This window comes from Pinus tabuliformis, chromosome 5_2 (genome assembly GCF_031772625.1).
Source record: "Pinus tabuliformis cultivar Carrire ecotype Pingquan chromosome 5_2, CPIR1, whole genome shotgun sequence".
NCBI lineage: Eukaryota > Viridiplantae > Streptophyta > Pinopsida > Pinales > Pinaceae > Pinus > Pinus tabuliformis.
The window spans coordinates 106,331,009-106,347,252 of record NC_142306.1 but is presented as its reverse complement, the minus strand read 5'-3'; the positions used below and the strand labels follow the sequence as shown (position 1 = coordinate 106,347,252).

General features: G+C 34.0%; 1 pseudogene; it reads left to right on the top strand.

Annotated features, from left to right (window-relative positions):
* Window positions 1-610: 610 nt before the first annotated feature.
* Window positions 611-2,278, top strand: LOC149157729 (aldehyde oxidase GLOX pseudogene; annotated as a pseudogene).
* The last annotated feature ends 13,966 nt before the right edge of the window (window positions 2,279-16,244 follow it).

Here is a 16,244-nt window from a genome sequence, read left to right as displayed (position 1 = left end):
CGACTTACCAGTCGTCCCTAACTAAATTTCGCATTCTTTTCCAACGTACCTCTGTGGAGGCTGAGTCTACAAATCCGAAACTACCAGCCCACGCGGAAATTACACGAAGAAACTCACACTGATGCAATGAGATACAGTTTGACGGAAGAAACATAACAAATCGCCGATGGAGACGACTACAGTACCTCCCTCCGTATTAGCAATGATGAATTAAACACCCAGCCTGTAAAGTACGCCCAATATGTTAAACCAAACCATCTGGCTTAGGAGCGTACACGCAAACCCCTCAACAGATTTACAAAACGTTCACTGAGAAACAAAACACCCCGATAGGCAACAGCTAAGCCTTCGTTAAGTAATAAACTTTTGGATTCCAAATCACAGTCCACACATTTCTCATTTTCGATTATATATCACATTTATGATTCTATACGTATGTCTCCTTGCCTTATAGTAGACAGTCTCATTACGTGACATTTACTACCTTCTTTCTCTTACACATATAAATAAGTTTAGATATAACCATTTTCTCATGTCTGTCTCCGGGTCCCAACTATAATAGATTGTTCGCATAGCATGGCTCTCTGACATAGTCTGATAGTTAAGATTTAGGAGAAAATAATATCATGAGCGCGAGCGATTTGGGATATCATTCACTTCTACAATGCTTCAATTTTTTGTTGGTCTGTGTATTGGCCTTTTTGCCCTGTCAAGTGTGAGAGGTCAGACAGCTGTGAAGCCTGGTTCATGGGAGCTTGTGGTTCCTAATGGAGGTATTTCTGCCATGCATATGAGCACGACCTTCAAAAATACAGTGGTCATGTTTGATCGCACGGACTATGGTCCTTCCCAACTGCTCCTCCCAAACGGACGTTGCAGAAACGATCCAAACGATGAAGCGCTCAACCACGACTGCTGGGCTCACTCCATTGAATACAACATTGGCACGAAAAATGTGAGGGCGTTAATGGTCATGACTGATACTTGGTGTTCATCTGGAGCCTTTGCGTCCAACGGTACTTTGGTGAGCACCGGTGGATTCAACGATGGAGCCAAGGCTGTTCGTTCTTTTGTACCCTGTGCTAATTCGACCTGCGATTGGAATGAAGGAGGATCTAATCGACTTCAAGAAAAGCGATGGTATGTTTCCAGTCAGATCCTTCCCGACAATAGAATTATTGTTGTGGGAGGCAGGCGAGCTTTCTCCTACGAGTTCGTGCCTGGAGGCCAATCATATTCGTTGCCGTTTCTTTCACAGACTAATACTCCCAATGTGGAGAACAATCTCTATCCCTTTCTGCATCTGTCCTCCGATGGAAATATCTTCATCTTCGCCAACAAGGATTCCATCTTATTTGATTACATAACAAATCGTGTTGTAAAGACATTTCCCAGGATGCCAGGTGGACCAAGAAATTACCCCTCCTCCGGTTCATCTGCTATGTTGCCACTCTCGGCATCTGATAGATTCCAGAGGATAGAAATTATCATCTGTGGTGGTGCTCCTGAGAACGGTTACACCTCAGCAAAAGCTGGGAATTTCCTAAACGCTCTTCAAAGCTGTGGAAGAATTGTTATTACAGAGCCCAGCCCTGCTTGGGCTATGGAGAATATGCCTGCACCCAGGGTTATGGGAGATATGCTCATTCTTCCTAACGGTGAAATTATGATAATCAATGGAGCCGAAAATGGGACTGCAGGTTGGGAGATGGCAAGGAACCCAGCTCTTGCTCCCTATTTATACAGACCTAATGGATTGGCAGGGCAGCGATTCACATTACTGGCAGCTTCAATCATTCCGAGAATGTATCATTCGAGTGCAAATGTATTGCCTGATGGGAGGATATTTGTGGGGGGCTCCAACCCCCACATTGGCTACGTTATATCTGGAGTCGCCTTTCCAACCGAGCTTCGTCTGGAAGCATACAGTCCTTATTACTTGGACGAATCCTACAGTAACTTGAGGCCTACCATTGTTTCCCTATCTACAGACTCTGTAAGCTATGGTACAGGATTCACGGTTCAATTCTCTGTTTTAGATTATGTTCACAACAATCTTCAGTTCAACATTTACAGTCCGCCTTTCACAACTCATTCATTTTCCATGAATCAGAGACTGCTCATGCTTGCGTCAAGGAGCGTAGAGAGTGTAAGTGGAATATATGTTGCTGTAGTTACAGCACCCCCAAGCTCTGTTGCAGCACCGTCCGGATACTACACGCTATTCGTGGTTAACAATGGAATTCCGAGCGTGGCCAAATGGATTCATTTGTCTTAACCTATTTCCCACGACTTTGTGGAACGAATGTAATTGTAAACCATATCCATGGCTGTTTTTGAACAAATAGTTAATTTGGAGGCTTTAAAAACATTAATTCGATTTCGCATAGTTTTCTTTTACGTAGAAATTGTGTCACATGGTTCTTTACATTCGGCGATTTCCATCTTTATTATAATATTCTAAAAAATATTAATTTAATTGGGCATAAAAGAGAGTACATTCATTAATAAAAGAGAGTACATTTCTTAAATTCCATACAGAAGTTCCTGGTACGAGACAGAATCTCTTTTCCACACATTTTTACAAAGTTTCAATAAAATACACATTTTTACAAAGTTTTCAATAAAATCCATACCAAAATCATGTTTTTGCATATTCTTTCTATTTATTGATATCTTCTATTTATTCACAAAATTGGAATTCAGTTTCTTAACAGTATGGTTTGTAACAATATTACCATAAAGAACACCATTATGTTCAACGTTTTAATTCTTAAATGGTATTGAAACTCCCTGCATTCATCAGAATGTCCTGAACATATGTTTAATAATATTTACTTGTTAGTGATTTAATGCACTTTTTTGAAAGAAGATCAGCCATCTGATTTTGTTTTATGTAGATGTGAGTGTAGATGATGTTTCGGGAAGAGGGTGCCAGATTCTTGATATCCATAGAATATGAGGGTTGAAATTAGTGTAATCTTTGAACTAGTCTTTATGTACATAAATTTTGTCCAACCCCTTCATGTACATGAATTTTGTCCAGCCCTAGCCATTTAGAGATGGCGAGAACGTCACAGTGCCCAATAAATTTAGCACTACTATTAGTCCAGCCCTTTCCCGGCCACCAAAAAATTAATGTAATCTTTGACCCAATCTATAATTTTCGTGGAGTCTTCATGTACATAAATTTTATCCAGCCCTAACCATTTAGCCAAAATGAAAACACCCCCGTACGCAATAAGCTTAGCTGTACTATTAGTCCCGTCCTCCCGGCTACCAGAAAACCACCAGAAGTGGTAAATGCACCCTCGTTCCAGGATGATGAGAGCACGGTATCCACACCTTCTCGATTAGTTAGCGCAGTCAAAAAAACCCCTCAATAAATCTACTTGATATTCTTGTAAATATGCTTCCTTGTTTTTTGCACAACCAATTGGCCATAGGATATATATCAAGTTATGGTGAATGTGGGGTTGTGGAATTTTCTCCATTTTCCAAATATTTGAAAGGACTCTTCAACACAACCGTATTTTACACGTCCTCGCGCATGGAGCATTGTATTGAGGGACAGGTGAGGGTGGCCTCTCGCCTCCCCAAAGTGGCGACGTTACTAATTTAATTTAATCTGGTGGTCGTTTTCGTAGGGAACGGTTCGATGAGAATACGGTGCATTCAGTGATTTTCCGTTTTGAAGGATTCATTCTTCAGTTATCCACCTTCGAACAGGTTCGATCCGATGACCTTTCTATGCCATTTACCATTTGAAATCCCTGTATCCTATGCATATTTCCACTATTGTTGAAGCTTCTTTCGAAGCATTCATGGTGTTTCCCCAACATTAATGGCGTTTTCGGAGCTTGAGTGGTGTTTTCCGAGATGTACTGCTGCACGCAGCGTCGCGAGGAAGATGCGGCATTTGTTTTTCTGAGTACTCGAAGGCCGAAGGAGAGTGGAAACTGTCCAAGAAAGAGGAAGGAGCCCGACTTCGGTGGCGGCTTATCTTAGAAGAAGAAGTAATAGAAGAGGTTCGGTCCAAGAAGATAACATGGAGGATAAAGGCATTACGCACAGAGTAGTTCTAATAAACTAAACTTTCATGGCTTAATTTTGTCTGACACAGAAATGCAGGAAGCTTACTAAAGATTTATAGCGGCCTCAAATTTTATAGCCCACCACTGAATTCTGATATTGCTTTCTTGGTTGGATTGCAGGATTGGAAACATGAATTCTTCCCTTTATAATATTAGTGGCTACATTATTGCTAATGGCCAAAGCAACCACTCAAATTGATTTAAATTTTAGAGGATGCAGCAGTCTCATATGAATTTACTCTTCCAGTGGCTGGAGTCGACTTCTGTTCAGTTCCGGTCAAGTTGTTTTGATTCTATCTGCTCAGTTTCATATGAATCTCCTCTCCCAGTGGCTGGTATCGACTTCTGTTCGGCTCCATTCTTCGGTCAAGTTGTTTTGATTCTATTTTCTTTAGCGATATATGCATAGTTTTAGCATCCATAGTTATCACACTATTATTTTTAATGTAATTTTTGTTTTCTCTATGGACGAAAAAAACTGAACATATTTTCCTTTATACGAGGAATGTTTTACATTTGCTTGGTTCATTTACGTTCATCATATCTGCTCAGAGTTAGTCAGAGTTGGATAGCCAAAATTTTATTCAAAATCCGATACAAAGAACCTCACTTAAAATGGGAAATGGAAGTTGTGCAGCAAACATTTTGTTAGATCATCATCACAAGAATAGAACAGACTCTATTACACACCAGAGCACTGCTAAAAATATAAAGATACAGTTAAAGGAGGGATCTCAGGGATGCAAAACAAACAAGAAAACCAACTATGAAATCTCACAAAATACATGTCCACAGATCTTACCATAACATAACCCAGGGAAAGGGAAAAGAAACAAACTGTTTGGACAGGGCATCACTTTCAAGATTTTGTTCGCGGAAAACATGCTGGAAAGAGACATGATTAATGCAACCATGAAGTCTCAGATACGAAACATCCAGTTGTAGAGGGAGGGGACCTCTAAAACGTTCATGCCCAGAATCCACTGAATCAGAATAAGAGAATCCCAATGATCGAAATACGGTCCATGCCCAGCCGTGAAGAACATTGCAAAGCTCCCCAGCCCATGAAGATCATTGCAAAGCTCCTCATAAAGCGATCATTTCTGCCTTTATGTTTTCAACCCTCCACCAGATCAACAAAATCTTTCTGCCCTTATGTTATCACCCCTTCAACAGATCAACAAAATCTGTAATGTAATGAGGGATCAATTCACACGACAGCCACATATACCTGATGAAGCAGCCCCATCAAAATAACAAATGAGAAAGATACGAAACAGATCAACCAAAGAAATGGTGCAACTGTGCGAACCTTAACTATAAAATAAAAACAATTCTTAGAATTGTTGTTATTAATATTGTTTTTATTCTAAAGAAATATCAAGAAATTTAATATTATAATATTAAAAAATTATTTCGAAGTTCAAATTTTAATGTCAATATACTTAATAAATGCGTCGACCGAACGCCAGTTGAGGGCTCTGTTTCTCAACAACGCGCGTTTGAAAGAAAAATGCACTGACTTTAAGGGATGTCTACTTCGAACATGATGAAGCTGTCCCTCTAAAATTGGAATAAGTTGAGGTAGAAAATGAATTGTTTAGCACACCACCTTCATTTTCTTTTCGTTTTTTCAAGTGTTTCCGACTCAACAACACGCGTTTGAAAAAACAACGCGTTGAGCCAATGACACTTTAAGAGGTCTGGGTATATGTTTTGTTTTATTTGTGTGACCACCATTTCATTTCAGCTCCGACAAATGAAATGTTGTAGTTTAAACTTTACTTCGGTGCCCCGTGTCCTTCTATCCCTGAAAAAACAACGCATCCACTGAACGCCACTTGAGGGCTCTCTATCTCAGCAACACGCGTTTGAAACAATAACATAATGTGACGGCCTCATCATGTTGTGATTCCTCGTAATGAAAACGAAGCCGTCAGAATATAATATATTTTAATATTATTTCTTTTTCCCAGTCAGAATATAATAGGTTTAATATTATAACATATACATTTTTTAATATTATCTCTATTTTCAATTCAGAATATAATATATTTTAGTTTAGTTTGCTTTAATATAAAATATTGTTACTAACGTATATTTTTATTTATCAATATTAAATTTAATTTTCAAAAGATTATTTTAATAATTGTTTAAAGTTTTTTATTTCAACTTAAATTTGATGAGGATTTTTTGATTTTTTTTTTATTTTCTTAATTGACAGTTTGGATTGATTCTCAAAAGAATATATGTTTAGTTTTAATGCTTATTAATTATATTGGATTGACATTTAATAAATTTAAAAAATTACATTAGTGCTACCTCCTACATACCCACCAATTTTTTAGGAATTTGAGATTATTACAATTCTTACAAGTTCAGATTTTAATTAGACTTGGAAATTTATAGATAAGCAAATTTTATTTAGCAAAGTGGTCCATTTTACAATAAGATGTGTAATTTGTTTTTCTTTCTCAACTTAAAGTTGACCTATAACCTTTTTATAAATGGTTAATTAGGTAAATGTGTACATTGGTAAGACATTCATTTTTTTTCTCAAATTAAATTAGATCGTGTTGTGCCCACCAATTTCCTAGGGATTTGAGATTATTCCAATTCTAATATTCTAATTAAATGGAGAAATTAATATATAATCAAACTTTATTTAGCAAAATAGTCCATTTTACAATAAGATGTGTCATTCTTTTTTTTTTCTCAACTTAAAGTTGACCCATAACCCTTTTATACCTGGTTCAGGTAAATGTGTACATTGGTAAGGCATTCTTCTTATTGCAATAAATTTTTTTGTTGCAATAGCTTTTTTTGTTATATTTATAAAGCCTTCCAACCACATCAATATTTTTAATGTGGTTGCACTAGTAATTATAAACAAATCAATCTTCTATTTTTTTCAATGAGGAATCATTTTTATTTTATTAAGAATAAGTGATATTTTTTTTATTTATTAACTATGAGTGTTATTAACCATGAATATGTTGTTTATATGGTGCAAAGGCTACAATAAAACCTTCTAATTATGATCCAATCAATTTTTATTTTTTTTGCAATATTTGAAAAATAAATAGTTGTTTGTCAAAGTTAAACAATATAGGTTGTATTGATGGATTGCTACTCTTGCTTCCAATGCTATAAATGAAAACCTAATGGAAATTAAATTTGACATTTTTCAAATTAAATTGAAAAGAAAAAAGACCATAAGGGCATAACTACTTGGCAATGTAATATATATATATATATATATATATATAATTTAATGTTTTTGAGTTAAATTTGAAATTAAAAAATATTGTTAATTACATTTATTAGCCTGTTTATTTTGGAATAAAACTTCTAAAATTTTAATTTAATTTTTAATAGTTATTAAGTGGGTGGAATAGATTTAACTTCCGTGGAATATTTAGAATATTCTTAGTAGCATTTGCAAATCAATGGTTGAGATTTATCTTTGAAGTTGTTATCCTCATTCTACTCTTTTAATCTTATTAATTAATTACATAAAAAAATTCATATGAACAAGTGTCATATGAAATGAATTGTGGTTACATAATAGGGTTTATGATATTGACTTTCTTATTGGTTTTATTATTAGGGTTTATAATGCTTATTTTATGTGTTAGGGTTTATAATATTTCATTTAATAATAGAGTTTAATTATGTCAATAGTCAAAGATTATATCAATATGAAAATCAACCATGGTCAACCATCATCCTATGTTCCATTGCGACAAAGATTGTCTCACTATGAAAAATAATCATGGTCAACATGGTCCAATGTCGCATTGTGATAAATAATGTCTCAATATGAAAACCAACTGTGGTCAACAATGTTTATTTTACCATTTAAAATATTTATCACAGGGTTTAAATACCTTGGTTTATAATAAGTATCTTATCGTTTATCATAGGATTTTCTCAATATGAAAATCAGTCATCTTCAGTCATGGTCAACATTAGTCAAACATGGTCGAATTGGTCAATCATGCTTAACCATGGTCAACAATGGTCCAACGTCACATTATGAGAAATATTGTTTCAATATGAAAATTAGCAATGGTCAACCATGGCCAACAATTGTCCAACGTTGCATTGTGAGAAAGATTGTCTCAATACGAAAATCAACCATGGTCACATTGTGACAAAGATTGTCTCTTGGTCCAACATCACATTATTACAACCATGGTCATCCATGGTCAACCATGGTCCAATATCACATTGTGACAAATATTGTCTCAATATCAAAATCAACATGGTCAAACATGGTCCAACGTTCCATTGTGACAAAGATTGTGTCAATATGAAAATCAACCATGGTCACCCACGGTCAACCATGTTTCTTTTAGTGTTTTAATACTTACCTTACGGTTTATATTAATCCCTTAGGTTTGATATTATTCCCTTGGGATTTTAATCCCTTTGGCTTTTAGTATTAATCCCTTGGGTTTAATATTCCCTTGGGTTTATCATATAAATTTGTTACGTTTATTAACCTAAGGGTTCATATTCCTAGGTTATAATATTATTCATAATGTTTAAAATACTAATCCTATGATTTAATATACATCCCTTGGGTTTATAATCATGGTCAACCATGGTCCAATGTCACATTGTGACAAATATTGTCTGAGCATGAAAATCAACCATTGTCAACCATGGTCCAATGTCGTATTGTGACAAAGATTGTGTCAATATTAAAATAAACTATGGTAAACCATCATCAAACATGTTTATTTTAGGATTTATAATATTTATCTTCACGTTTATATACCTTGAGTTTATCATATTAATCCCTTGGGTTTATAATCCCTTCGGTTTTTAGTATTAATCCCTTGGGTTTAGTCCCTTGGATTTAAAATTTCAATCCATTGGGTTTATTAATCTAAGGGTTCATATTTGTAGGGTATAATATTATTCATAGGTTTCATAATATTAATCCTAGTTTTTAATATAAATCCTGTGGATTTATAATCATCGTCAACTGTGGTCAACCATGGTCTGCGTCACATTGTGACAGAGTGTCTCAATATGAAAATCAACCATGTTCAACCATCGTCAATCATCATCAACCATCGTCAATCATCGTCAACCATCGTCTACCATAGTCAATCATTGTCAACCATGGTCCAATGTCACATTTTAACAAAGAGTGTCTCAATATGAAATTCAACCATGGTCAACCATGGTCCATGCTCGATTGTGAAAAATATTGTCTCAATATGAAAATCAAGCATGGTTAACCATGGTCCAACATCGCATTGTGACAAAGATTGTCTCAATATGAAAATCAACCATGGTCAATCATGGCCCTATGTCACATTGTGAAAAAGATTATTTTAATATGAACATCAACCATGGTCCAACGTCGCATTTTGGAAATGATTGTCTCAATATGAAAATCAACCGTGGTTAACCATGGTCAATAACCATGGTTACATTACAATAAATATTATCTCATGGTCTAAAATCGCATTGTGACAACCATTGTCATCCATTGTCAACCATGGCCAACAATGTCCCAACGTCGCATTGTGACAAATATTGTCTTAATATGAAAGTAAACCATGGCCAGCCATGGTCAATCTTGGCCAACCATGGTCTAATGTTGCATTGTGTCAAATATTGTCTCAATATGAAAATAAACCATGGTTAACCATGATCAACCACATTTGTTTTAGGTTTTATAATATTTATCTTAGGGTTTATATACCTTAGGTTTAAATATTAATCCTAGGTTTTAATATAAAGCCCTTGGGTTTATAATATAAATTCCTTGGGTTTATCAATCCCTTGGGTTTACAATATTAATAATCACCAATGTTTATAATATTAATCTCAAGGGTTTATAATATTAACCTTTTGGGTTCTCAATATTAATCCCTTAGGTTTTTAATATTAATCCATTGGGTTTATAATAATAATCCCTTGGGTCCAACGTCACATTGTAACAAATATTGTCTCAATATAAAAACAAAACATGGTCAACCATGGTCCAATGTCATATTGTGACAAAGATTGTGTCAATATGAAAATAAACCATGGAAAACCATGGTCAACCATGTTTATTTTAGGGTTTATGATATTTATCTTAGAGTTTATATAACTTGGGTTTATAATATTAATCCCTTGGGGTTTAATGTTATTCTCTTGGGTTTATAATCCCTTCAGTTTTTAGTATTAATCCCTTGGGTTTATAATATTAATCCATTGGGTTTAATATTATTCCCTTGGGTTTCTAATCCCTTCGGTTTTTAGTATTAATCCCCTGGGTTTATAATATTAATCCCTTGGGTTTATTTATCTAAGGGTTCATATTCCAATGGTATAATATTATTCATCGGGTTTATAATATTAATCTGTGGGTTTAATATAAATCCATTATGTTTATAATCATGGTCAACCATCGTCAAATGTCACATTGTAATAAAGATTGTTTCAATATGAAAATCAACCATGTTCAACCATTGTCAACCATCGTCAATTCATGGTCAACAATGGTCCAATGTCACATTGTGACAAATATTATCTCAATACGAAAATCAACCATGGTCAACCATGTTCAATCATAGTAAACCATGGTCCAATGTTGCATTGTGACAATTATTATCTCAATATGAAAATCAACCATGATCAACCATGGTCACATTGTGACAAAGATTGTCTCATGGTCCAACATCACATTCTGAAAAGCACGGTCATCCATGGTCAACCATGGTCAAACATTGCATTGTGACAAAGATTGTCTTAATATGAAAAAATAACCATCATCAATCATGTTTAAGCATAGTCAACTAGGGTGCAATGTCCCATTGTGACAAAGATTCTGTCAATATGAAAACTAGTCATTATTAACCATGGTCCAACATCTCATTGTAACAAATATTGTCTCAATATGAAAATCAACCATCCTCAACCATATTTGTTTCAGGGTTTATAATATTTATTTTAAGGTTTATATACCTTAGGTTTACAATATTAATCCCTTGGGTTTAATATTATTTCCTTGGGTTTCAAGTATTAATCCCTTGGGTTTATTAGTGTCTTGTGCTTATAATATGAATACCTTGGGTTTATTAATGTAAGGGTTCATATTATTAGGGTATAATATTATTTATATGGTTTATAATATTAATCCTAGTGTTTAATATAAACCCGTTGGGTTTATAATCCGTTGAGTTTAAAATATGAATTCCTTGGGTTTATTAATCCCTTAGGTTTATAATATTAATCCCAAAGGTTTATAGTATTAATCTCTTGGGTTCTCAATATTAATACCTTGGGGTTTTAATATTAATCCCCTTGGTTTATAATTAGAATCCCTTGGGTCCAACATCACATTGTGACAAATAATGTCTCAATATAAAAATCGATCATGGTCAACCATGGTCCAATGTCACATTGTGACAAAGATTGTCTCTATATGAAAATAAACCATGATCAACCATGGTCTAATGTTGCAACAAATATTGTCGCAATATCAAAAATCAATCATGGTTAACCATGGTCAACCATGGTCCAATGTGACATTGTTACAAATATTGTCTCAATATGAAAATCAATCAGGGTCAACCATGGTCAATCATGGTTAATCATAGTCAACCATGGTCCAATGTCACATTGTGACAATGATTTTTTCAAAATGAACATCAACCATCGTCAAACATTGTCAACCATGGTCCAACATCGCATTGTGATAATGATTCTCTCAATATGAAATTCAAGCATGGTCAACCATGGTCACCCATGGTCAATAACTATGGTCACATTGTGACAAAGATTGTCTGATGGTCTAACGTCACATTGTGAAAACCATGGTCATCCACGATCAACCATGGTTCAACATCGCATTGTGACAAAGATTCTCTCAATATGAAAATCAGTCACGGTCAACCATAGTGCCTTGGGTTTATAATATCAATCCCTTAGGTGTATTAATCTAAGTGTTCATATTCCCTTGGTATAATATTATTGATAGGGTTTATAATATTAATCTCTTGGTTTCTCAATGTTATTCCCTTGAGTTTATAATATTAATAATCCCTTGGTTATTAATATATAAATATTTATCATATTATTGATAATATTAATAAGATTATCATATTATTATAATATAATAATAATTATTATGAATTACCTTTATACTTTTTATAATTAATTTCATATTTATAATATAGTGATAATTATATTTTATATCCATTTTTAAGGTCACGACCAAGCGAGACACTAAATTTGTGTGTGAGAGCCCCTTGTTTATGGGACAATGGACCCACCTCCGTGCAACAATTTCACTGCTAATTCTACGAAGGCATACATACTCTACCCCCCTCTGGTTTTGAACCTGTGACCTCTTAGGAGGAAACACATATTCTTAACCATTAAGCCCACTCAAGCTGTATTATTATGATAATATAGTTATCATTATTATATTTATATATTTATTAATATCAATATCAATATTAATATTGAATCCATATCCATTGATGCGTATCAATGTATATCAACCACATTTTATAATGTGGTTGCGCATGTGATTGATATACACATATCGACGCATATCAACCACATTTATTAATGTGGTTGTGCTAAGATATATATATATATATATATATATATATATATATATATATATATATATATATATATATTCTAATAGTAATAATAATATTTGATGGTGAGAATAAGTTTAATTTATCATTGAGTGTTTATCCTTATATTCATATTCAAATTATCATTTATTGTTTGTTTTTATAGTCATATAAATTAAGTAGTTAGTTAACATCAATAAACATTGATATATTTATTTTATGATACATTTTACATTGTGAAGATTAAAAAAGAGTGTAGCATAATTAATAGAGGAAATAGCCTTTTCCCTGGACTTTTTCTAGTTAATTTTACCCAAAATCTCATAGATATTTTTAAGAATCATGAAACTTAAGCTTTTTAATCTACAAAGTTCAAGTGATGTATATGTTTATTAGGCTTTTGAATTTGTTTATGCATTCAAACATTATAAACAATAAGAAATCACCATCTTGCTTGAAATTGTATTGCCAACTTTCAACCAAAAATATTGTCTCGAACTTATATCAAATACTAGTTACATGATTTCTTAATAAAATCATAAAAATTAACTAAATTATAACTTTATAAGAAGAATTAATATATGAGTTAAACGTATATACATTAAAAAACATGTAACAATTTCTTAATCATGGAGATTTACTCCCATTCTATAAAGGAGATTCTTAATTCCTTTATTACAATATGTCTGATAAATATGACATGCCCAAAACTCATATAATTTCATAGTTGGTCTGTATATATATAATTTTAATTAAATTTAAAAGTATAAAGGGAAAATTTCAATCCTCTACCCCTCATTACTACTAAAAATATTTTGTGAAGATTTCATAAGGTTAAATCCCTACCATCCAGCTATTGATTATTGATAATTAAATTAAAATTATGGAAGCCTATTTTCAAAAGAAGCTGTCTATGTAATTACCATTATTCATGAAAAATCGAAACATAAAAAAAAAAAAAAAAACATCGATGGTATTGATGGTATAAACTTGCATTCTTAATAGATGCCTTTGAATTTTGGGCCATTCATTCTCTGATGGGTGTGCAGAGTGCGGATGGTGTGGTATAGGTACTAGTGCCCACCATTTTCAAAATATAACAAATGAAACATGTTAAATATGGGGGGTGGAGTGGCCACCCCTGTGCATGCAAACACATGCGAGGTATTGAAATTTGGAAATGAGAATGGCTTGTGTTAAACAAAGTGGGGTGCATCGGTATCAATGGAACCTTTCTTTTGGGGGAGCTTTGACCCCTTGTCAATGCTATAAGGCTGGAGTGGATTCACTATAATTCTATAGTGGAAAGTAGGGAGCCGTGATGTAACTGGTGTGGTGAGAATGCATGTAAGCTCAATGGGAAATTGGGAGGAGTACAGACTATTGGAAAAACTGACAGGGGGGTGAATCTGTATTTCTTAATTTAATTAGTATTTTTAACTTTTCAGAGGATTAAACGTTATTAGCATTAGTCAAACATCAATAATCATTAACACAATTCAACAATGCACATAATCAAGATAGTAGACACCAGAGATTTTAGGTGGAAAACCTTTTGGGATAAACGTATCAAATGCTTCTTTAATATTTTTCTTGAATAAGTACATCAATAGGAAGCTCCAACTTCCATCATCTTCAACCACAATTGAGGGAGATGCCAACCCCCTAGTTTGCAAGATACAACCTGACAAATGCACCAACACTGTATTTACCAGCTGCTACTGGAAGGACACTCCAAGGCCCAAGTTTATAGGCTCCAACCTAATGGATACTCCAACACCTTCTTTACTAGTTACTACCAAATGGATTCTCCAACACCTGAATTTACAAGAACTAACATGAATGAAGCTCTAACTCCATGATTCACCATCTACTACTACAAGGATCATACAACACCCTTCGTAGGATCCAACTTGATCTAGCACCACCTTTCCACCCTGAAGTGTTCTCAGGCTCCTACCTCAAGGAGACTTCACTCTCCTACCTTGCACCACCCTAACACCCTACTCACCAAGCTACCACTTTCCCTGAGACATCCAACTTTCAACTTATCACGATAGACCATGTTTGAAAATTTTTAGACTGGGCCCACATGTGCTCAATATCTATTTAAAATAAAAAACCATGTGCAAATACAAACTCTTCTTCAACAATCAAATTTTCCTATGTACAAAAACCCTAACATTGCAAAATTTATGCTTTCATAAACCAACAAACAACTCTATTACGAATATTGTTTTTCTAACTCTGTCAAGTTTCTTGCCACAATGGCTCTGCTAAAGTAATAAATGCCCTTGTCAAACCTTAGATATTATTCCCACTATTGTAATTCAAATGAAACCCAAGTTCATCAACATTCTATGCTCAACCATAAATCATGAATCATCTCTCTACTGTCCAATAACGTTGAGTTGTCAACAATGCCCTTTATTAATCAACAATGTCAACACTTAAGACAATTCAGTATAGAAGTAGCATATCAAACCAAAAAAAATCAACAATGCAACTAAGAACAATAAATGTCACCTTATATCAAGGATCACAATGTGTTTTTGGCATTACATAGTTCAAACCAATCTAAGCTCTCAAGTACAAACCCTAGCACTACTCAATTTTTCTTAGCACATCATGATGAAACCCTTCCGCAATAACCAACATCAACTACAAACCCCTAACAACATTCATCTATGAAATACTACAAATCATGACCAAGTCAAATTTACACACAGGTTATAGGTAAGTATGGAAGATATATGACATATGAATCTGTTTTCGCATCCACATGTAACAACCCCAGTTTAAAAGTTCATGTAATAAAGTTATAAAGTAAAAATAAGACCAATGTCATGGGACACATATTCCAATGAATGTTTGGCAAACCATCCTAGTGGGTGTTCATTTAGTTTATTATGGCTAAGGAAATTGGAAAAGACATTAGAAAAGGATTTGAAATGGCATGAGGCATTAATTGACATTTTATTTATGAAAATAAAGGAAAATAGGAGAAAAGGAAGTTGAAAAGTCACATAGGAGGAAATTGAAGTAAAAATAGTGGAAATTGAAGAAAATAGAGGTCTCAATAATAAAAGGATTATGAGGATCATTTTGAAGTTTTTTGTCAGTTCAGTTTTAGAGCTCTCTCTATTATCTCATACTCATGCACACTTAGATAATTATTGGAGCACTTTAGCATTGATGAAGGAAATAAAAGGTAGGAACAAGAAACAAGGGAAAGAAAAGGAAAAGCAAGGAAAAGTTGGATCAAGCAAGCTCTTCAACAGGAATACTTACAGGTAATAGGTTGCATGTGTGATTTCCTAGCTAGTTTGCAAATGCATGGTACATGTATGTGTGTATGTGGTTCTGTTGTTTTCATTTGCATGGGTTTTTCGAGGTGTGGGAAAAAATTACGACTATGGAATCCGATGAAATGGATATAATTGGAAAAAGTGTCAGAAGTTAAATGATTTTTTCTTTTTTTCTAAAACCCCTACTACCATCCAATATCCAACGACATTTAAATACTAGTCGAATATTCAATGGTTGTCCT